The sequence below is a fragment of the Anabrus simplex genome, chromosome 1 (genome assembly GCF_040414725.1).
Source record: "Anabrus simplex isolate iqAnaSimp1 chromosome 1, ASM4041472v1, whole genome shotgun sequence".
Classification (NCBI taxonomy): Eukaryota; Metazoa; Arthropoda; class Insecta; order Orthoptera; family Tettigoniidae; genus Anabrus; species Anabrus simplex.
Window position 1 is genome coordinate 1023082570 of NC_090265.1, and position 25492 is coordinate 1023108061.

Consider the following 25492-nt stretch of genomic DNA (forward strand, 5'->3'; position numbering starts at 1 on the left):
CCGGACTGAGCCAGGATCGAACCTGCCAAGTTGGGGTCAGAAGGCCAGCGCCTCAACCGTCTGAGCCACTCAGCCCGGCACGAATTTTCTAAATCGTCGTACTCGTGTAGGAGTTTTCGGTTGTTCCTGTGATGTACTTTGACTTTCCTCACTCATGTTGAAGCTTAACCTACATTTTGACTGTGCTGTGTAAATAACAATAGTATTTAAACTGTTGCAATTATAATGCCATATGTCTCACGGCGATGCAAATTCGATTCATATTTTTTGTCAGAAGTTGTCTATACGAATCTCGAAGATAACCGGGATCTACCGATTCAGGACTAGGGAGCCGAAGTATCCCTAAAAGTTTCGCGGCTAGTACCCACTCCCTACACGTGCCTCACGTAATAACTTTCCGCCATTAATGACTTTAGTGAAGACTCTACACGTTTAACGACAATTAGTATAACATCTCACGAACATGTAGTCACAGATTCGAAGTCTAATCATCACAAGAACATGCCCTATTTCATTGAATTAAATAATGTGAGTCCAATTTGACACTTAATCATCACCACCATGAAATGATAGTTTATAGAAATATACAACAATCTGACGTCTGATCAATTATTGAGATGACATTAACATCAATCACCATGAGACAAAGAAACACTCAAAAAGTTACCGAAATATTAGTCGCAAATAAAAAATTATTCCGTAGAAAGTTCATAGAAATGTTTCGGTTCCACAGATGACTAATTATTCATTAATAATTTATCGATAACTAAACTCTCACACGGATAGATTACTAGATGATTCGCCACTGTCTCGATGCTTAACACTCGGTTACAAACTCATTCGCGGTCAAATAGATTCACTACTCGAAGATTACTTTTCGACACAAAAGCATACCAGAAAATCCATATTTCAATGAGTACTACTCATGAAATAGGAAATAAATAACTCTCCACGAGACCACACCAAGGGAAAAAGATAATTACAAATCTATAGAGCAGATTTTTAGTATAACGAGATGTCGACTTAGCTTGTATCTTGCATGTCAGACGGAGAATTTTCGCTCTCAGCTGATATATTCAAGGTGGAAGCAGTCCCATCTCTGCACCGTCGCCTTCGGCCTCTATGTTTTAACAGCACATGATGACAGGGAAGTTATACATGATAATAAGATGCCTCTTCATGACATTGGGTAGGTGGAAGTCCTCTTCTGACGGTGATAAGTCCATGTTGGTAAGTGCTAAAACTCACACAACTATTACAACAATATCCTCCTCGTAGATCCTCTTCAATAGTTCAGAAAAATACGTACCGTAATTCAAGTGAAATTCGATATCTGACGTCTGTTGGTTTGACATGTAACGTGCCTGGTAAACAGGTTGACTAAGCACAACTTCCCATTATCGGCTATCTACGCCTGAACATGTATTGTTCCAGTCTGTTATCAAAGTGTGTTCACCTCCACGGCGAACGTCAGAATGCAAGAGAGAGTCCAGGGTCACACTGCACATCGCTGCCTATCTACAAGCGGAAGTGTAGCCAGTGGATATTCTTAACTATTAAGTCGTTATTACACAATTATCACCACGGCAGCAATCGTAATATATTCCGGAATAATTATAAAATCTTCTTGTAACTATTCCCTGCAAACACACTTACTTAATTAGCCTTGATAAATACACACCTAATTAGTTACCGGAGCGCTAGCACACTTCCTTCACGTAATTTCACTGGTTTAGAGATTTAGATTCAGCTATTCTGACAGTTATAATTTTCGATTGAACTTATCACGATTGACTTCACTTTCTCCATGGCGTGTCATAAAAATAACCAGAAGAGCAGAAAACGTCATACTCGCGCGTCGAAGTAGTAGCACGTACGGCAAACAAGGTTAAAGGACAGATACGACGCTCATATAATTCCAAAGAATTGCGTTGTCAAGAGAAGCATACGGTCACAATATATGTATTCAAACGAAGTAAACCGCAGAGCACTGAAAGGATCTGAGAAAGAATGCTCTGCCACCCTCTCGACCCGTCACTGCGGCCTTTGCGAACGCTGTCAGTGGCGCTGCCGACCCTTGCACAACTGTTCCCGCGTCCAGCATCTGGATGACTCTCACCGACCTAGGTGGGCTTATCAGACATCGTTGATCTGTGCAAGCAGATCAACTTTAGCAGACTTATTCCCGTGCTCAGGGAAACAATGACTAAATAGAGATCGTGTAGAAATACAACAGACCAAATAGCGGTGCTTGATTGATGCTGCTGTGGAGTATCTTTCAGCCCCCTAGACAGAAGCAACAGACGCTACGGATAATGGATTTGGCGATCTGTGCGTGGAATTGTCAGAGTGTTATCACTGCCTTTCATCCTCTAGCATAACTTCGATATCTTGCTATTGGGTAAAACGTGGGTAAAAAAGATTATGTCCTTTAAAATCAAGAACATGTAGTTCACTGGAAAGTTAGAGCCGGCATGAAGGGGGGGAGTCGCCGTACTGGTCAAGGTTAGCCTTACCCATCACGTGCTCGACCCTCTATCACATGCTAGAATCATTAGGTATTGAAAACCGACATCGGAACTACCACTACCGAATTTTTACTGCTTAATTATCGCTTTCAGTACCCCTCCATCTAGCCGAACTTGATGCTCCTTTAGGCAACGCGGCTCATGTCCCCACCCTAATAGCCGGTGATCTAAATTCCAAGCACCCTGATTGAAACTTAAAATCAAGAACGAAGTTGGGATTAAACTACTTTAAGAAAACAAATAAAAAGGAAATATACTCATACTTCTAAAAGTACAATAAAATATTCATAATAAAAATAAAAATATAAACCTGCAACAATTGATTATAAAACTTAACACGATAGACTGATTCTCTCGCCGTAACTATTAATGCGAAAATCCAGAAAACATAACAAAATAAGACCATAAGATAAAATATCACAACCAAAATAGTGTAGAAACTGAAATCAATATCTGAGGGATAATGGTGTGTTGGTATGCGTTCCTACTGAGCCCACCTTTAACCTGCTAATAGTTTACCGGACGTCATTGATGTAACAGTATCAAAATTTTACAACAGAATTATTGATGATTTTCAAGTCCTTTCAGAATTAAATTCGGACCGCAATCCCATTTTCTTTAAGCTTATATGGGATAGAGTAGACGAACCATTTCGTCCATCCCTTCATGAGAACTTGGACTACCAAAAGTTTCGAACAGATTTGGATAAAAATTTGTACACTTTCGACTTACGCAGCTGGAATGATGTTGACAGGGCCATTGAGCATCTTACTCAATGCTAGGAAATACATTCAAGAAGCTGCCCGAAATTCTCAATCGACCAACCATCCTCCAAAAGACGAAGGTATTTCTGATCTCTTCAAGTATTTGGCCGTTAGGAGCACGCAGCTGTGAGCTCACATCCGGGAGATAGTGGGTTTGAATCCCACTGTCGGCAGCCCTGAAGATGGTTTTCCGTGGTTTCCCATTTCCACACCAGGAAAATGCTGGGGCTCTACCTTAATTAAGGCCACGGCCACTCCCTTCCTATTCCTAGGCCTTTCCTGTCCCATCGTCGCCATAAGACCTATCTGTGTAGGTGCGACGTGAAGCAAATAGCAAAATAATAATAATAATAATAATAATAATAATAATAATAATAATAAGGATTTTATCAAGATCAAAAACCAACTTTACCGAGACCCAGCTGACCGCGTTGAATACAAAGAACTAGCCAAGATCGTCCGCAAATGGTTGCTGGTAATTAAGATAGAGAAATGGGAACGAATCTGTCGTTTCAGATCGCAATTTCTGGTGGTTGACTCGCAATATGACTCAAACTCGTGAACCCTGGCGTGCAATTCATGGATGTCGTGGTTTTGTACGAATTGTCCCCATATGAAAAACAGGCCTTCGCTGATTCCATTGGGAGTTAGTGTTCAACCCACAACACGCCTTACGAGGACGGCGCCACGGAAATACTGGTAGCCCGTAAGGCCGCAGCTTTTAGACTAAGTAGAATCGACCCAGTTGGAGAAGACTCATCAGAGGGATAAACCAGCCATTAGTTTGAATTACTCAAAGAATAGGAATAAGAAAGGCGCCACGAGACGAAGTGACTGATTTTAAACCTGCGGAGGTCCGCAAGTGCATCAACCAACTACATGAATAAATCTCCCGGCGCTGGTAGGGTAAATATTAAAGAGATCAAGTCCCTCCCTTACCGGGCAGTGGTAACTTTAGCCACCATTTTTACAGTTTGTCTCACCTTGGGGTATTTTTTCCGCGGCCTGGACGACTGCCGAGGTTGTAGTTATTCCTGAGCTAGAAAAAACAGACTGTTTCCGCAAAACTACAGACCTATCAGTCTGCTAATCTTGCAAAATTTTGAGAGTATTATTCTCAAAAGACTCAAAGGTCAACTTGCATCCAATACTATCCTGAGACCGCAGCAGTTTGGTTTCCGGTCCAAACGGCCAACTCCATTAGCGGTACTACGCTTAGTCCAGTACCTTACGAGATCGTTCAATATACGGTGGAGTGTGCCAGCGGTATTTTTTTTTATATAGAGAAAGACTTCGACACCTTCTGGTACAATAATTTTTTTGTTAAACTCTTGGAGCTATATAATGTTCTTAAATATCTTGTCGAAATTATACAATCATACTTGCGTCATAGGCAATTGTTTGCAACATGCGAAGGATAAAGGAAGAGATCTCTCTTCCGCGTTGTTCGCCCCATATGTGAACGATTTCTCACAAGTACCGGGTGTAGAAGTTCAACAGTTCGCAGATAACATCGCAGTTTTTACCGCTCAGCGAAGATACTCTGATGCCACTACGAAACTCCAGGCTTGGATAAACAAATTTCTATACTGATGTGCCAAGAACCAAGTCAAAGTCAACACACACAAAAACAGACCATTCTTTTTTCATGGAGGTGGCCGAGGTTTCGTAACGTCAAAATTCATCATAGGGACTTGCCATGTTCAAGTAAGGTCAGTTACCTTGACAGATCTGGAGACGGAATATAGACCAGACCTTACAGAAGGTAAATGCCAGGCTGACTGCGCTACGCACTTTACTGTTTAACAACCACCTCAGCGGCAGGATCAAGCAAACTCTTCATCTGACCTGTATCAGACCTATCATTCGGCATGGTTGTAAGGCCTGGTGCTATATTTCAAAGACGCCGTTAATGCGACTCCAGGTCCTGAAAAACAAGGTTCTACACCGCATGTCCCACTCGCCATGGTACAAGGCTAACGTCGCAATTCACAGGGATTTGGACACCCCAACAATCCATCAACATATTTCGAAACTTGTTAATGACGAAATCACGGATCTCGTACTTACCCAGTCTTCAGATGAGAACATCTCCCTGCTAAAAGGGGTAAAAAGGACCAAAAACAATACTTGATTCAAATATCGGGGGCCTTGCGTCCTTTATAACAAAATCTAAGTTTCGATCTTTCAATATTAGAACACACATTTTAACTGAAATCAAAATTCGGTTTCCAAGGCAACCCTTTCTTCCAACATTCATAATTCAATCATTTCTGACCTGTCAGTCCCCGGCAGAACAAAGTGCTTTTCCCCCGCCAGTGTAGTTAGTGAGCGATTATTTGCGACTCATCGGGTAACCAAGGAAAAGAATGAATAAACGGGCATAGTTTCCGCACTGGGGCTCCCAACTACTGGCTATCTTAGAGAAACAAAGGACTCGCGCGCTCATTTGGAGATTAGCTGTCGTTATGAATGCATCATGGTCACCTGTATAGAACAAATTTAATAACGAAAACGAAAGATTGACGGCACGCGCATTCTCTGTTATAAGATGGCGCTTTGTTGACTCAGTTGGAGGTTGATTTTCTCAAACATCAGTTTAATTTGAATGTTGTGCCGAGTAACTATCCTAGCACATTGGACATGTCATTTATTGGTCTTACATTTACTCGTAATTTTACTCCCGAACTCTTAAATTATGTCTTTTGTTTCTCATATGACTGACCGGTAAGCCTACTACACCCAGTTATTACCCACACTCCAAGTGAACCACGTTATACTGAATACAATTTATTATCCACACCATATTTTTCTTTTATTTCTAATAAGTCTACGAAACCCTGAAAACACTGTGACCGTTACAATAGTGACAGACTACTGACAATTCTTTTGTACAACACTGGTGGGTTTATTTGGTGATCGGACAAACCATTTGGCCATTCTTTTGGATTTTTACGTATAAAGTACATGGGAGTTTAGTAAATACCTCCATATGAATGGCTGCCATTTATGAAAGGTTAATTTTACGGTATCGAGAAATTATAATATGCTCGTATTTGAATTAAATATCCGAGTCATGTACCTATCTAATATCAGATCAGGTGTTCCGGTAGTTCAGGCGCGATTAAGCGACAAATGAAGAGATACCATCTTATTTTGAACTATTACGCGATTTCCGCAAATAATTTCACAAAATATAATTTCAGATCAATATTCGCAAACAGAACATAGCAGAATGTACACGTCGTTCATTTCACATCTCTTATAATTAAATCGTTAGAAACTGAGTCTAACCATCGCAGACTTTGCGTCTCTCTACTTCCCTTATCCTCCAGGTTCCAGTCCAATATTCTCCTAGGTAACCTATACCCCTCTATTCGGCTCTTATGTCTCCAACACAAAACTCTGTTGATATGTATTGATTCATCCATCAAGTTTATTTCTAACTTAGCCTTTATCTCCTCATTTCGAGAACCCTCATGTTCCTGCCTATTTTTACAAGGTAATTTTTTCTCGCAACTTTCATTTCACTTACAACTTATTAATAAGATATCCTCAGTATACCCAAATTTCACTCCCGAAAAGCGAAGTCAGCCTGAAAAAACTATGTAAAGCTAGTTTCATCCAATAGTGTGGGAAGCCACTTCCTTATTATGTGCCTATAAAAAAAGATAAAGAAAATTTCAGTAATGGTTTTTGCAACATATTTTGTAACACTTTAAATCCTACAGGCATATGCTTGATAAAATTCGTCTTCGTCTGCCACTTTTCCCACACCTGTCGGGTCGTGGGTGCGAACTGTCACAAATGTAGACTTAGTCATGTTTTACGCTCGGATTCCCTTTGTGACGCCAAATTTATATGGATGTATTCACTATTGCGTGTTACTGTGGTGGTTGGTGATGTCTGAATATGAAGAGGAAAGTGTTGAGAGAAACACAAATACCCAGTCCCCGAGCCAAAAAATTAATCGGACGCGATTAAAATCCCCAGCCCGGCCGAGGATCGAACTCGGGACCCTCTGACCCGACAGCCGCAACTAATGTTTGAACAAACTGTCTCGAAATGTCACGATGTGATGTCATTTCTGAAGGCAAGTGGATAGACAGACGTCATTCCATTCTTATATAGAGAAACGATTACAGGGACGCTAAACTTATAGTCATAACTATTAATTGTAATATTGTGCAGTTTGAGGGGAATGGCGTCCAAAACATCCAATCATACACAAAGGGGCACTGAATGGCATAGGTTTGATTAGGTGGTAAATGAGGGTGGGTAGCAGGCCAAGTATTTTAACATCTTGGAGATCTGGTGTAATACATAAGGTCTAAAAGCTGAGAAAATAGCTTAAGATCGCTGTTCAGATTTTCAGGGTGTTCGGTCCAATCACCGAACCGTGGTGTTTATTAGTTAATAAGGGATATTGAAGCCGAGAATCTTTCTAACACAATTACAGTAAAGGAAGGATCATACCCTCTACTGTAAAAAGCATTATGGCAAGACGCCGTGTAGTCCAGGCCTGCTGTTCATTTCTAACCTTTGGAAGTGAAGAACGGCAAATTCTAGTAGTCTGATGTTAATGGTGGAACACGGCAATATTAAAAATTAAATTGTACAAAACTTTCCTTGTTTTCAATATTGTTATTCAATGCTTGAGATAGCGTGCAATAATTGGTTAACCCCTCAGCATCGCACCCATTTAAAGAGCTTCCTGCCCGCGGTCGGATGAGATTTCAAGTACACGTGACTGAAATACATTGATTCATTTAATGCGTTACTACAAGTATAAGAGTAGCCCGATATTCACGTAATTTGGAATTGCTTATGATGGAGCTATATACATGCAGATAATAACATAATTGTTTCACATTTCCTTAGTAATTTAGTTTCGTGTGATAGAGTTCGCAGCACTCTTCGAGATACGTCACACTCCTGGCAGCAGTACACCGACGTCTACTTTTTGCCGTTTTTCAACATACGACACAACGTCTCTGAGTTTTGGATTTCTCACTTTTGGGTGCTAATTTCGTGATAAAATGTCCTTCCTGCAACTTTGGAACTGTATTAACTGATGCGCGCCGGCTTTGAATATTTCGTTCCCCGCCCGAGCGAACGTATTTTGTAAACAAACCTTCCACCAGCTGAATCCGTTAACTGCTCAATATTTGTCTCTGTGACTTGTCTGAATATTCTTAGAGAATTTAGGAATCCGAATTCACTGTTGAAATTTCCCTTTGACCTGTATGTTTATCCATAGTCTCCCACACGAAATTTCAAAGTACTGGTACCTCCTCATCGACACTCTCATCATTTACAACTGCCACATCATCTATTGCATTATCACTGCTGTTAATACTGTCACTACTACTTCCGACTAAACTTTCATCTGAATTATACAATATTTCAAGCACGTTACTGTCAGTCAAACCACGGCTGGCGCTATCCATTGAGCGCGGCGCGCCATACGGACTGATAAAGCAGCAGGACGAAACTGAATGAGGGGAATAACATTTATGACGAAACAAACCAACTCGATACGTATTTCAGATAAAATGTCGAGATATCGTCTTTCAAGCGAGATATATACCATGAACAACTGGTTCTCGTATCGTATGACAGAAAGCAGCACTAACTCGTGCCTACACAGAGCGCTCGTGGAGAGTTACGAAAATATTACAAGCGGAGAAATAAAGACAAATATAATAAATAAACCGCGCTCTCAATGTACAGATAGAGAAAAGAACATCACGCCAAAAGATAAACTTCTCGGATCATCATTTATTTTATTCTGTGGGAAAGAATGAAAAAAAAAAGACTTTAAAAAACGGAGATTTGTCCTCAGACTTACTTGACAAATATTTATCCTTACAAAAAACTACATTTTAAAGATCTTCAATTCTTATTTCACAACACTGATAAACCCCGATATTTTCTCATGAAAATAAAACAATTTGCATATCCATAACTATAAACCCTTCGCGCTATAGCCGTAAATGCGGAACCATGTATGGATCTATACCACGTATAGAGGTCAGCGGCTACGGAAGAAAAGAGAGTGTATACCATGTATAGAGGTCGGCGCTGAGGGGTTAAATGTACCATGTGGATGTTAAATATAATTAAATCTCTTGTTTCATCATAGTAGTAAGATTGCCACTTTCACATAATTGAATTAAATTGTAATGATTTGGACTGTGACAAGTTGTTATTTATTGTCATATTACGCAAAATATTACACTGGTTCTCCCTATTCTTGATTATTGTGACGTTGTTCTAGTTGATATGACAAGAGAAGAAACACTTAAACTTCAACGAGCACTGAATTCCTGCCTGCGATTTATTTACAATATTGGGTACGATGTTCACATTACTCCATATTATAAGGCTCTCTCATGGCTGAAGCCTGATAAACGTCGGCAGCTACACATTTTAACGATGGTGTTTAGAGTACTAGCGGAAAGTCAGCCACTGTATATTTCTTCTAAATTCACCTTTCTATCATCATTTCACAAAAATACACGTTCCAGATCCACTCTTTCTATTCCAGTGCACCGCACAAATAAAATTAATAGATCGTTTGTAGTGACCGGCGCCAGATTATGGAATTCCCTGCCAGCTCAGGTCAGAAAAACTAGCTCTTTACAAAGGTTTAAGGTCACCTGCCGAGACTACCTGCTGAGGACAGCTAACTGAATGGTTGAAGTATGAATGTGTGCGCGCCTGAGGATAAGTCATTATTAAGAGTTCTTACTTTTAATTAGTTTTATTATTAACTTAGTAATGTATTTAAATTTGCTTTCAATTATATTAATTTTTGTTTGGTTTTAACTATTTTAAATATCTCATAATTTTATGTATGGTTTTGATTAGTATGTGGTTAAGTGGAAGAGAGGGCCTCGAGCCCTAACTTCGCCACTGAAAAAAGGCATTAATAAATAAATAAATAAATAAATAATTTAATTCATAATGCCACTCATTTATCATTTGTAAATAAAATATAGTGAATATTTTAGAAAGGGTAAACCCTTGTTGGTACATAGAACATGAACACAGAATTGTGCTGTACGAGCATTTAAATGATCAATTGTAAAGTTAAACAAGCCCATTATTCCAGAAGAGCACTAAGAAAACTTTTAATTTGAAAATATTTCGGCTTTTCCAGTCGATAAACAACGAGCATTTTGCTAAAGTGTGGCAACGAATTCGTCAATGACACTGGGGTGAAACGCTGAACACTTTCAGTTTTCTTTGATTTGATATTCTTAATGAGTGAAATTAAATTATGTTTCCCTCTCACCGAATGAATTTTTGGTTAAGAGAAATACATATCAATTAGTATGTTTTGCCTTGTGATAGCTATTAATATGTTTGTAATTATCACATTCTCGGTTCCACAGGTACCCATAGAACTATGATGGAGCCATGATGACATTTTTTTTTTGAATGAATGCATTCTTTTATTACAAAGAGGTTCCTAAAAGATGATGGGTGTTGACTCTATCTCCAGTGGCCTCCAAGGGTGTCTGCATCTTGTAGTATGGAAATTATTAAGATATATTAAGAAGTGAAATGGTGGCATTGATTATGGCCTCTTGATTGGTCACATGATGAAACAAAGAAATTATCATATTATGAACGAATATGATAGAACAAAGATTTTGCTACTTGATTCAATAGCATTGTGGCATAAGTAGTGACATTTTGACCCGTGAATGGAATTTCTGCGGTTATCCTTTAATAACTATCAATGTGCCCTTAATGATTCTGCATTTTTTTCTCTGCAGTTGTTTCTTATAGACTCCAATATCAACACCTAGATTCATGTATCCATTCTTTTATCCTCCATACTTGAGATAATGTAGAAAATGATAATGTAAATTTAATAAACGAGAAAATAAATATCCAACACATTATCTCAAAATTCAAAGGCATGTTTGTGTTTGTAAAGTCTTAGTTGTGTACAAATAAAGGTTTAAAATGTTCTATCCCATCCAAAACTACGGTGTCAATACAATTCATACTTTCGTTTCCTGAAGAATGAATGAAGTTTAAAATAAATCACTTAAGAATTTTGAAAAGAATTGTGCGCACATACGACAATTCTATGTCGTTGACTTCCGAAAGGTTAAATAACGCCTGTGATACAAAATTCTTACACCACTGTGTCTCTTAAAATCTAAAGGGATTGGGGATAGGTTGATTCACTGGAGAAGCAAAGAAAATATGCACTTACCGCTTAATAGATTGCTTTCACTTTCACTATTAACCTGTCTTGCTTTACACATACGTTAATGCACTATTGCACTATGAACGTTCTCGTAAACTAAGTGTAAATCAAAAGTGGTTCTGTGGCACTTTCATTATTTTCATTGGTAAGAAATGTTTAACATTTCATTTGTAACAGAAGTGACACATGTTTAAGGAATTTTATTTTTTATACGCGATAGTAGGTAGCGACAAATATTATTAAGCACGGAAATACAAATGATGAGCATACAGTCATTAAGTTTGTTTGTTCACACAAAGGTTTAGAAACGTATATTCGACTTAAGACTTATTACACTGAATATAAAAATACACATATATTATTAAAAAAATAGGCTTCCGTGTCAAATGTATTTTAAACGCCTGTTTTATCCGAAAGCCTGTCAAAGTAACATTGATATGTGAACACACCAAAATCGTTGTATAGTAATCTTCATACTGTACTTAAGATTAGGGAAACATTTACAAAAGGACGTCGAGATAAATCACAGCAAAGCGATTAGTAAGATATCAAAATTCGGAAGGGGGAGGGGTATCTGAGCAGATAGGTTACGAACTATCAATTCTAATTGGAACTATCATAAGTCAATGTTTATTGCTGTCTTCTTTTCAAGAGTTTGCAGCACAAGTGTTCAGTGAAGACGTTTAGTATGTTATCAGTCCGTCTGATACATCGCTGCACTCAAAATGTTCACATTGTTTCTCAAACACTGAAATGAGTTAAGAGAAGCAAGAACTATTATCATATGAACTTCATTATACGCAGCAAATTCCATTATGAAGTGTTGAAAACAGCGGTTCATAACTCTGTTCGTATCATTCAAAGGATATTTAATAATCCATAAATTTATGGCTAATGTCTTCCACTTTCCAGATAGCGTATGGAAATTCAATCATCGTGTAATTAATGGTGTTAATGCCTGAAGCCACGTTGTGGTCCGTCACTGTTATTGTTAGAAGAGCGTTGCTCCGTGTGGTTTGGTTGGTGACAATCATCTTAATGTCGTGATTATACCTGGGTTGTGATCTGCTTGGCCGTCTGTAAAATAAAAGAAAATAACACCAATTACTATTTTGGATTGATATTTCGTACATGGTATAGTAGTACAATGAATCTTTAGTGGAAATAATGTCTGTAAAATGGAGCAATTATTACTGCAGGAGGCGGCTGATAAAACAGGACTTAAGATCTCTTTCGATAAAACACAATAGATGACATCGAATAGAAACATGGGATATAAAAGATTCCGAAATCTAGTGAACAGATTGGGGGAATTGATCCAACAGAATATGCTCTATACAAAAGGAAATAAAGGACGAACCAGAATTATGGAAGTAGCATATACAGGGTGATTCAGCTAATGTTCACCTCAAATATCTCCTGATTGGTTAAAAATATAGACATTCTGTTTTCAAATTCTTAAATTGTTGTAAGGTAGTCATTAAATACTGTGTTGTTCCTCTCGACCACATACTTATTTACCGAGAAACCGGTAGCCACTTTGTTTTTAACGGGGCTATGTAAATTTTACCCAATAGAAAAATTAAGAACCGAGCGATAAATTCAGTGATGTGCTTATTTTGCAAATCCAACGAGTTTTTGAAAACATTAAATGGTTTCTAATGTGTAGGCGTTAGACGAAAAGAAATGCGGCACTCGCCTTGAGGTCGGGCGCGTAGTTCTATTGCTTGACTCACGCCGTGTTGATAAACGCACATAGCTCACCATTATCTCGAGGGAGGCGGAGAAAAATCAGTGTGATGTAGGCCTACAGTATTTCGGAGTTTCAAAGCTTTTGTTTCACTCCCGTTGAATCAGAAAAATGCCAAATAAAACAGTGAAATTATAATAATTTAAGTGCTTTATTTTCCTTCTCATGAGTACATAGTACATGAAATGAAATAAACAGAATCCAGTTAATGAAATGTCATTGGAAAGAATGGACGCAAACTTAGTGGACAACATGTTGGGCCCTTTGGCCCTCCTTGAAGCCAGCATATAAGATCGTTGTACCTTAGCAACAGGCAGTGGTCCAGTTGAAATAATAAGCACTGTACTCTTTCAGTCAGTGTTGCCAGGTCTACAAATAAAAAATCGGTAGATTGTACGTAAAAATGATGGAAGTTTTAATGAAAATTCCGTTAGTTTCTCGAGCACTGAAATGTTATAATACAATTAAATTAAAGAATGCAATAGTATATGAAGTTATTATGAGAAAAATATACAATTTCACTCATCCCTACCCATCAGGCGTAGAAATTATGTGCCAATTTTGAAGTCGTAGCAGGATGTAGATTGTGTATTCCTTTCTTGAATGCAGAAGACCGAAGATCGTTTGAGTGAACAGTCTATTTCTGGTTTTTGTTTTAATTCGATTGATAGCAGAAAAAAATTCTTTCAACACTGGCAGATGAATGGGGCAAACAAAAGAGTGACAACATACGCTCATCCCCTGCCTGCCCGCCCGCTTAGGCTAGGGCCACACTTGCGTGTTTGTGCGGCGTGATTTTATTAGTATGTTCTATATTGTTAAGTATCAAAGCATCGCCATTGCCCTGCGTATGGAAGGAATTCCATTAAAAAATACCACCGTTGCTGCGTTATGCGCTGCGTTGGTTGTTCGTCGTCGTCATTGTCAAAGAAAATATTGGGTCCATCCTACTGTACAATAAGCGACAGGTCACCAAATGGACAAGTTGTGCTCCTACAAAATAAAATAAGACAACCAAGAAATTCCTTTAGTATTACGTAGTACCCGTGAACTCATTTGAAATGGTTTTCTGTTTGTTGAAAAATGCTATCAGCAAAAAAGCCACAACGTCTCCCCTAACATAGCGCCATTACTATAACCACGCATCTCTCTTCATGTCTCTGTTTTTGAGTTCTTGGTCCTTTGTATAGTAAATGCACGGGTACTTTCATACCTCCTCCTCCTCCTCCTTCTTCTTCTTCTTCTTCTACTAACACTTTTGCCACATCTGTGCGGCGGCGGGAGCGAACTGTATAGCACAAGTGGATTTGGCCCTGTTTTACTGCCGGATGCACTTCCTGACGCCAACCCTATATGGAAGGATATAATCACTATTGCTTGTTGCTGTGGTAGTTGGTAGTGTGGTATGTTGTGTCGAATCCACCGTATTCTGGGTGACTGAGATAAATGGGGACACTCCGGATTTTTATAAGTTCAGCCTATTCGGGGGTGGGGGTGGGGGGCGTAGAAATATTACCCACTATTTGGAAGAAATACGTTGGGGGGTAAGTCGCCCCTAGAAACCCTAGGGAAGGGGTGAAAAAGGAACTGTATTAATAAATTGATGTCGGCCTGGAACGATCTATGTGTACTGTATATGATAAATTAAGCTACAAAATGAAAATAAACGTGAATTAATGAGACACTTCCAGGTATCTTTTTTTTTAAAAATTACATTTTGGCATTTGGTCCGTAAGACCATGCTGCCAGCTCTGTACATTTAGAAAACAGGAAAGTCAAAGAGCAACATCTTTACAACATGGGACCGTTCATGGCATTATGACTAATTGGTGATGGAAAGCCACGGTACAGGAACTTTGGTTGGATGAGAACAGTTTAACTACAGACTACAGAACAAACTTATCACAATGTTAAATTAGCTTCACTTAAAAATGTGGCTATTGCTTGATATATACGGATGTCATAGCTGCTGAACAACGACGAAACGGAAGTGGGAAGTGGAACTTTCAGTTGTATAAGCGTTTGATATAAGTTGGTCACTTGTGGTTTGTATCTAGTACATCCTAAAATTGTATGGTTGAGGTCTGCTTCTTGATTGGGGTCAGAGGTACAATTTGGGGAGTCTATGACTTTGAGTCTGAACAGATGACTGGGGTAAGATGCATGTCCAAGTCGCATTCTGATAATTGATGTCATATGGTGGCGAGTTAGAGATAGTAGACTGAACCATGGTTTCTGTGGGATGTGTCTCTGGATAGCGGCGTAATGCTTGCCTTTGATGCGTTGAGTTGTTGCCCAGTAATTTGACCATTCTTTGTGAGCCTGTTTCTTGATGTGGCTTTGGAAGTCCGTGTATGGTAGGCGTAGTGCTTGGAACTGGCCTTCTGTAATGCTCTGCTTTGCCAGTTGGTCTACGGTTTCATTATGTATAATTCCAGTGTGACCTTTGATCCACATAAGATGAACTTCTTTTCCGTTTTCCTTAGCTTGGTATATGCAACTTAGGATGTCCATGATGTATTTATTCGAACGCGTGTTCCTGCATGGTTGTTCTAGTTTTTGAAGTGCACTCTCGGAGTCCGTGAGAATTAATATACTGCTGAAGTGCTGGACGCCGTACGTGATGGCTGATTTAATGGCAAGTATTTCAGCTGTGAATATTGAAGCTTCGTGGGGAAGGGAGAACATTTTGCTGGTGTTGAATGCAGGGCAGTAGTACGCATATCCGACTCCTTCATTGGTCTTAGACCCATCTGTGTATATTTGAGTATAACTGCCCCAATATGCATCGATAAAATTTGTTACTTTTTCGTTGATATTGGTATTGCAGATAATAAAATCTGGAAGATGAAATGTGGATGGTTGAAATACTGAAAGTTCATACCTCTGTCGAAATACTGGAAGCGCTGTATCTTGTAGAGTAAGGGGTATGATGTGCTGCAATTTCTTGATACTTTTGACCAATAGAGGTGTCCGTAGTCTTCTGTTTGTTCCTCTGTCACACAGTGGAAGGAGGCGGCGCAGTTTAGATATTATAGGGTGGCTAGTTATGGACGAGCGTTGCAGAAGAAAGTTGTTGGCAAGCAGATCTCGTCTTATCTGAAGGGGCATTTCTTTAGCCTCTACTAGTAGTGCGTTAGTAGGACTTGAGTTCATGGCTCCGAGACATATTCTGAGTGCGCGGAACTGCAGGACATCTAGTTTTCGAAGAACATACTGCGGTGCGTTGCCGAAAAAGATGCAGCCATAATCTAGTACAGATCGGATTAACGATCTATATAATAGTAATAGGACAGATGGGTCAGCTCCCCACCATACTCGACATAATGCTCTGATTATGTTTAACGTTCGGCCCACTTTAGTTACCAGGTACTCGACGTGGGTTCTCCATGTAAGTTTACTATCGAGGTATAAGCCTAGTAGCTTGGCTGAAGTCCGTAAGGGGAAGGAGTATGGCCCAAGATGTACAGATGGTGATATTGAGTGGAATTGCTTTCGAGTGAAGACAATAATAGAGGATTTTGTTGGGGATAAATTAAGACCTGTTTGAAATGTCCAGGCGTGGAGTTTCCTTGCAGCGTCATCTAGCCACAAACATGTTAAACAAAGAGAGTGCGATGATGCGTAGATACATACGTCGTCTGCATACTGAAGAACTTTGACTGTTTGTTAACATGTGATCGAGATCTGCAGTGTAGATGGCATACAGTAAAGGACTCAGTATAGCACCCTGAGGGAGTCCTTTTGTTACTAGTCTGGGCCCATACAAGGTGTTATCTTGGGTTCGAATATAGATTGTCCGCCGGAAAAATAAGTTATATATACCTCGGACGTATATTTCGGGAAGACCAAGGTCATGTAGCTTTGCAGAAAGTACTTGTATACTAACGCTGTCATATGCCCCAGATATATCGAGAAATATGGCGGTAAGGTAACCATGGTTTAGAAATGTATGTTCAATGTCCGTAGTCAGAATGCTAAGATGGTCGTAAGTAGAACGACTTTTCCGGAACCCATATTGAGATCGAGGCAATAAATTGTGAAACTCTCACCACCACTCCAGTCTTAGTTTCAACAGCCGTTCAAAAGTTTTAGCTATGCATGAAGATAGAGCGATGGGTCTGTAAGAAGAAGCTTCGTTAGGATCTTTACCTTGTTTTAAAATTGGGACAATAATCTGCGTCGTCCAGTCGTCGGGAAAATTGGTTTCATTCCAAATATATGTGAAAAGTAAGAGCAATATTTCCTTGGCATTGCGAGATAAGTTAGAAAGCATGCAGTAATGTATATGGTCATATCCAGGCGCAGAGTTAGCAGTAGTTTTTAAAATTTGTTCTAATTCATGTAGCGTGAAAGGTGATGTGAGAATATCTTGCGTAGGACGGGAAAGTTCGAACGGTGGACGTTGTTTTGGAGGAAGTGAGGTCGTAGGTGGAGCAATAAGATCTGAAAACTCTTCTGCCCAACATTTAAGTGCCTTAGGGGTTGGCGTTTTTTTCTTCATTTTGTTAACCATCGACCATATTTGCGATAGGGGTGTATCCTTGGTCAGCTTTTCACAATAAGATCGCCAGCTATGCTTCTTTACCCTTTTCAGAAAGCGTTTGACTGCTGCATCTATATTCTTGTAATTGAGGAAATTTTCCATTGTAGTTGCTCGCTTTAACTTGCTGAGGGCCTGATTTCTCTTAGCTATCTGTCGACTGCATTCGTAATTCCACCATGGAGCAGGGAATCTTTTTGAGATGTAGGTTTGTTTTCGTTCAGGAATGGATATGGCGGCAGCTAAATTAATGGTGTGTACGAAGGCGTTGTATTTATCAAGCGTGGTTTTTTGATGTAACACAGAGAGTATATTTGCGTCTATCACCCTTCTGTATTTGACCCAGTCAGCGTTTTGAACGTTCCATTTAATAGTGGGTTTGACCGGTGAAGGACGAAATGGTAAAACAGGCGAAATGATGATAGCATAATGATTAGAACCCATTGGATACGGCAAGATTTTCCAATGAAAATCAGATGCGATATTAGAAGCGGAGAGACGTTGTCCCGGTACTGGTAACAGGGTAGCCGATCCATCGTTTAACACAAATAAATTGAACTCATCTACTATTTGTAAGACAGCATCGCCATATGTATCATTTATCTCGCAACCCCATGTTGTGCTATGTGCGTTATAATCACCACAAAAGAGAAAAGGTGGCTCTATCTGTTGCGTAAGCCGATACCATTCTTGAAGTTGAATTTTTGTTCGGGGTGGGCTATATAATGAGACCAATGTAATATCTTGGTTGTTAATGTGAACTCTTGCGGCAACGGCCTGAAAACTTGCAATCTGCGAGTGATCAATAACTGCTTCTACGTATGGAATTGTATTCTTTATTAATATTGATACCCCTCCATATCCGTCTTCTCGGTCCTGTCGGATGACATGATAGCCAGGAATGGTTAGATTAGAATCGTTCTTAAGCCACGTTTCACTCAAGGTGGCGAAATCAATACCTTCAGTGTATAAAACTCTTCGTAAGGTCTCTTTATTCGCAAGTACGGAACGTGCGTTCCATTGAAGTATTTTATTCATTACCTGAAGTAAATATACTTGCGATCATGTTATGTATTATAGCCGGGTTAAAGGCCTCGGGCGTTGTAGATTGAGCTTGAGTAAGGAGGAGCATGATAAGGTTAAATATCTTTCCGATCAAATGCTCATAATTTTGGGAGGCGGTTGTCATGATGTTATGTGGTTGAGGGGTATAGGGGTTGTGGGAAATTGCTGTTACAGGCAAATGTGGGGGAATATACTGACGTTGTTGAATCGATGGATAATTTGGTTGCGGTGTAGATGGGGGAGGAGGTCTCTGGGGCCGTTGCAATTGCTGTGATATGCGAGGATGCACTCTCATCGGCGTTTCTTGTCTTTGGGGAGGCATTATTTGTTGTTGATGGTGCTGTGAGGTTAACTACGTGTTGGTCAAGTTGTTTACTGGCTGAGAAACCTGTTCTGGATACCGAAACTGCATGTTAGTCGGCGGGATATCCGTGCGTGGTAGATGTGGCTGAAAGTCCGCTGGAGACGGGACCGCTGATTGTGAGAGAGGAGGGAATTCTTCCCTGCTTTGCCAATTGAAAGACGGGGCCAGTACAGCAGTAGAATAATTTCTGTTATGGTACATTTTGATTGCTACTTCTTGAGATACATTATTCTGAGCCATAAGGTATTTGATTTCGGACCATTTCTTGTACTCGGGACACTCCCTATCCGTGGCTAAGTGTGGACCGTGGCAATACATGCATGTTGGTGGTGCAGTGTCAGTACAAGTTCTTACGTCATGGGGTCCCGCACACCTACTGCAGCGTTGCTGTCCTCTGCATTGAGATAATGAATGGTTATATCTTAAACATCGGTGACATTGCATCACTGGAAAGATGTAAGGTTGAACTTCGCACCGTGTTCCTAGGATATAAATATGTTGAGGTAGGTGTTGGGCACGAAATGTTATGAGGCAGACTGGAATTGGTCGCGTGTCTCCATTGGGAAGCTTCTTTGTAAATCGTTTCACTTGGGAAATGGGAATAGCACTCTGAATTTCCTTTAGAATTTCATCTTCACTAAATGTCGTGTCTAAATTTCTGATAATCCCGAGCCTGTGCACAACACTGTTGGGAATATAGACATCAAGGTGTTTTTCCTTCAAAAAGTTTGATTCAACTAGCTTGTTTGCTGCTATTCCGGATAAGGTCTCGATACGAAGTCTATTCTTCCCGGAAGGTTTAATGTCCAGAACTTGTTGACGGGGAATTATATTTTCACTAAAGATCAATCGTCCTATTGACATCGGATGTAAGTTCCCTATATTATCCTTAGTCCCTTCAACAATAACAAGGAACGGTCCGTTATCAGTATTATTGTACCTATTATTTTGACTGAGACGGGATGACGACGGTGTACCCCCAGTAGAAGATGATGGGGCAACTAATGGGGTATTAACAGAAATTTGGTTTGATGCATTTGTGTCATTAGTTGTGTCGGAAGAGTCATTTTCATTCTCAGTATCCATGTCTACTAACTGTTCCGTATGTGAGTTGGGATCGGCACGAAAACGCTTAGTTTTAGGGTCTAAATTGCACTTCATATTAGAACTATTATGACTATGAGTACCTGTACTTGATCCTCGTTCTGTTGATAAGTTGCCGGTGCTGACGTTGCTCTCTTCATGATGTCGAGTACGTAAAGTGTGATGTTGCTCCACTGGGAGGGCTGGTTGCTGATCTTGAAGACTTGATTGAAAATCAAGAGGATTTAATCGTAAAGGTGTTGTAGCTGGATCTGCATAACAAGTCTGTAGGGCAGAATTAATGATCTGCCCCGTATCGGGCGGATCATTCATAGTCCAGTTGATAATATTAGCTGCAATTCAAGAACGATATATATCCTACACGAACACTGAAAGCTGTACGACGGAAATACCAGGCTATGGATGAGTCACACGTAGCGAGCACGAAAGCGACTGCACTCCACCAAGGTTGCGAACGTACTGATTCCAGGCATCTTAGTAACTTAAAACTTGGTACCAGAGAAGCTGATGACTTCGGGATCCCTAGAATAAATCGAAAATTCTTAAAATTCCTTGAGGGGCCACGCTGGGGATTTCAAATTTGGGGCTCAGCATAAGAACGCGGTCGGATATATTTATGCAAAATGATAACCTATAGGTTTCAATAGCTTAAAAGTTTCCTGAAACTTCTAATGTTTAACCGCCTCCCCCAAATCAAGATGGCGGCGCAATCTGACAGACGAGCCAGAAAATTGAAATTTGGCAATACTATAGCTTTTGTCATGTAACCGACGGAGAAATTATGAGATATGAAGGCAACATTTATGACTTTGCAGACCTTCCTTTAGAGGCATTTGTTGGCTAAACGGTAAGTCGTATCACAAAAGGGATGGCACAATCTCCGTTCAATTTCGAGTGATCTACAACTTTGGTTCTATGATTTTTTGTCGTATCACTCTCCCCGTTATACATTAGATTTGGCTGTATTCCTTGACTGTACGTAATTTTGTATTTTTACACGTATATTTCATAGTTTGACACACTTATAGGAAAGAGAGAATCATCAAATTTGGTACACACATTGACATAACCAACGGCCATGTGCAAGGTAAATTTCATGAACCTAGCTTCCATAAAAGTATGCGAAAATATTGTAAAGTGTTAAAAATGTACCCAAATTTCAGCCTATTCAAAGTTTCTAACTCAATCTAACCCATATTTATGGGCAATATGCGAAAATTTATAGATCCAACCAGGTAGAACGATAAAAGGGCCGTCTGATGGCACAATCCGTTTTTCGATATGATGTACCGTTTAGGAGCAGTAAATCTCGAAATGAAGGTCTGCACTAATAAATGTGCCGTTGACTATCCGTCTTCTATCTTCTTATTGCATACTAGCTGATGTACCCGTGCTTCGCTACGGGATTCTCAGAAAGACTGACTTGGTGGTTTTCCTAACTGAATTCAACATAGGTCATTACAAAAACGTCAGAAGGAATGTAGCGATTGAAAGCAATGTTATGATATAAAATACTCGATCAAATGAAAAACCGCACACTTTCTCACTTTCAACGAACAGTACTACGGTGCCGATCTAACAGTCCAAAGTTCCAGAGCTGGAATAACCTGGTCGCAAACTGCCGTGAACACTCCTCTGACATAATTAAGTTAAACATGCACACTACTCATTCCAATCAGTGGCTTATAGTAGGGATTGTATAGCTCGAATACTATGATGAACCAGTGTGTTACGTACCAGATATATCAGAGAATGTATGAACCATAGGAATGGCATGCTAAAGAATAAAATTATCTTACACCCCAGCTACTTCCCACCAATATACAGGCAGGCTGTTACAGTCGGTACGCCCAGGCGAGTTGGCCGTGTGGTTAGGGGTGCTCAGCTGTGAGCTTGCATCCGGGAGATAGTGGATTCGAACCCCACTGCCGGCAACACTGAAGATGGTATTCGGCAGATGGTTGGTTCGAGCCCCACTGTCGGCAGCCCTGACGATGGTTTTCCGTGGTTTCCCATTTTCACACCAGGCAAATGCCGGGACTGTACCTTAATTAAAGCCACGGCCGCTTCCTTCCACTTCCTAGACATTTCCTATCCCATCGTCGCCATAAGACATATCTGTGTCGGTGCGACGATAAGAAAAATAAAAGATGGTTTTCCGTAGTTTCCCATTTTTACACCAGTCACACCAGGCTGTACCTTAAAGCCAAGGCCGCTTCCTTCACACCACTATTCATTTCCTATCCCATCGTCGCCATAAGACCTACCTGTGTCGGTGCTACGTCAAGCAAATTAAAAGAACCTCGGTACGCTGCAGTAATCCTATCTATCGGAGATGAGAGGAAACAGAAGACAAAAAGCACATCACAACAAACAATGGTCTATGTAGTGTTATTGTTGATAAAGTTTATGAGCCTTCTATATTGCAGGCCTTCACATTAGTTTTCTTTCGACTCTGTGATATTAGGGTGTATTACAAAATTATTTATATCGTAGACTGTAGTTCCTTATTCTCAGACTATACACACCGATTTCCACTAAATTCTCTTTACCCATTTTCTCGTGACTCGGCGCTGATATGGACTTAGTAACAAAAATCCAAATTCATGAATATCTCCGATTATATGCGGTACGGTAACAATGTATGAGCCATAAGTGATCGGAAATTTAATAACTTCTTACATAACTACTACTAACATACGACATAACTAAAGTTAGGTTAGTTATGTAGTACTTATCGATACGACCACTAATAACATAACTTATTTGAGAATTACATTTCAGACCTTCCTCAAAACTACCATTTCACTCAGCGTGAATAAAATAATTTGTAGCCTAGATTGCAGTGGTTCATCACCCGTCATTACATACCCATTTTCATTAAATTCTCTTCAGCCGTTTTATCGTGATGCGTGTACATACATACAGACAGACAGAAATTACGGAAAAGTAAAAAATGCATTTCGTTGTCACTGTGGACATGACCGGTACAGAAACACCATTCTTTTCAAATTCTCAGTAATGTACAGACAAAACTCTTATTTTATATATATAGATTTATCGATACGACCACTAATAACATAAATAACTTATTTGAGAATTACATTTCAGTCCTTCCCCTAAACTACCATTTCACTCAGCGTGAATAAAATAATTTATAGCCGAGCTTGCAGTGATTCATCACCCGACATTACATACCGATTTTCATTAAATTCTCTTCAGCCGTTTTCTATTGATGCGTGTACAATCATACAGACAGACAGACAGACAGACAGACAGACAGACAGACAGACAGACAGACAGACAGACAGACAGACAGACAGACAGACAGACAGACAGACAGACAGACAGACAGACAGACAGACAGACAGACAGACAGACAGACAGACAGACAGACAGACAGACAGACAGAAATTACGGAAAAGTAAAAAATGCATTTCCTTGTTACTGTGGACATGACTGATACAGAAATACCATTCATTTCAAATTCTGAGCAATGTACAGGCAAAACACTTATTTTATATATATATTACATTTCAGGCCTTCCCCTAAACTATCATTTCACTCAGCGTGATTAAAATAATTTATAGCCTAGATTATAGCGCCCTATTTCCCGACTTTGCATACCAATTTTCGTGAAGTTACGACCACTAATAAAATAAATATTTGACAATTAAATTTTAGGCCTTCCCCTAAACTACCATTTTTTTCAGCGTGTATAGCCTATATTGTAGCGACTTATTTTCCATCTTTGTCTAGCGATTTTCATTAAGACACGACCTCTAATAACATAAATATTTGAGAATTAAATTTCAGACCTTCCCCTAAACTACCATTTCACTCAGCGTGATTAAAATAATTTATAGCCTAGATTGTAGCGGTTCATCACCCGACTTTACATTCCGATTTTCATAAAATTCTCTTCATCCGTTTTCTCGTGATGCGTGTACATACATACAGACGGACAGACAGACAGAAATTACGGAAAAGTAAAAAATGCATTTTCTTGTTACTGTGGACATGACCGATACAGAAATACCATTCTTTTCAAATTCTGAGCAATGTACAGACAAAACTCTCATTTTATATATATAGATAAAAAAGGACGTATGTATGTGCGCGCGCGTGTGCGTGCGTGTGTGTGTGTGCGTGCGTGGGTATGTAAATGACACATCTCCCCCTTAAACCACTGGAGCAATTAAACTAAACTTGCCACACTTATGACTTATGACTATCTGGAGACGAGCGCTGTAGGGATAAGCCATCCGTAGCACATTTAGGGGTGGGGGTCAGAGGGCTTATGTATAAAAATAACAGAAAATACTGTCGAATCCATAGTTTTCCGGATCGCTGAGATGAATGGTGGCACTCCGGATTGTTAAAAATACAAGTTCAACCCCCTTTTGGATGGGCGGCGAGGGGGAGTGAGATATAAAAATAATCGAAACTAATGTCAAAACCTTAATTTTCGGGGTCACAGAGATGAATATTAACACCCCAGAATTTTAAAAGTCCAAGTTCAGCCCCCTTTTGTGTGGGGGGCTAGGGGAAGTGAGACATGAAAGTAATCGAAACTAATGTCGAATCCTTACTTTTCTGCGTCGCTGAGATTAATAGTAACACTCCAGAAATTTGTAAAGTCCAAGTTCAGCCCCCTTTTGAGTGAGGGCGAGTGGGGAGTGAGGCATAAAAATAATCGAAACTAATGTCAAATCCTTACTTTTCTGTATCGCTTGAGGTGAATAGTAACACTCCGGACATTTTAAAGTACAAGTTTGGCCCTATTTAGGGCGGGAGGCGTAAAATGAAATGGCTTATGGCTTTTAGCGCCGGGATGTGTTCGAGGACTTAGGCTCGCCAGGTGCAGGTCTTTTGATCTAACTCCCGTAGGCGACCTGCGCGTCATCATGATGATGATGAAATGAGGATGAAGACGACACATACACCCAGCCCCCATGCCAGCGAAATTAACCAATTAAGGTTAAAATTCCCCACCCTGCCGGGAATCGAACCCGGGACTCCTGTGACCAAAAGCCAGCACGCTAACCATTTAGCCATGGAGCCGGACGTTTGGGTTTCACTCACTGCCTCTTTTACAGATTTTGCATTTGCGGGCAAGTCTATATCGGACTATCTGCATATAA

At 39.9% G+C, this 25492-nt stretch overlaps 1 protein-coding gene across 3 annotated transcripts in view; it reads right to left on the reverse strand.

Moving 5' to 3' along the window:
• Nucleotides 1-11719: 11719 nt before the first annotated feature.
• Nucleotides 11720-25492, reverse strand: part of LOC137501271 (cholecystokinin receptor type A-like) — a 208487-nt gene continuing 194714 nt past the window's right edge. For all 3 annotated transcript variants that reach the window (XM_068228207.1, XM_068228205.1, XM_068228202.1), the window contains one exon: nt 11720-12599. The gene's annotated coding sequence lies outside the window, so the exon portion shown is untranslated. The remainder of the gene's footprint in view (nt 12600-25492) is intronic.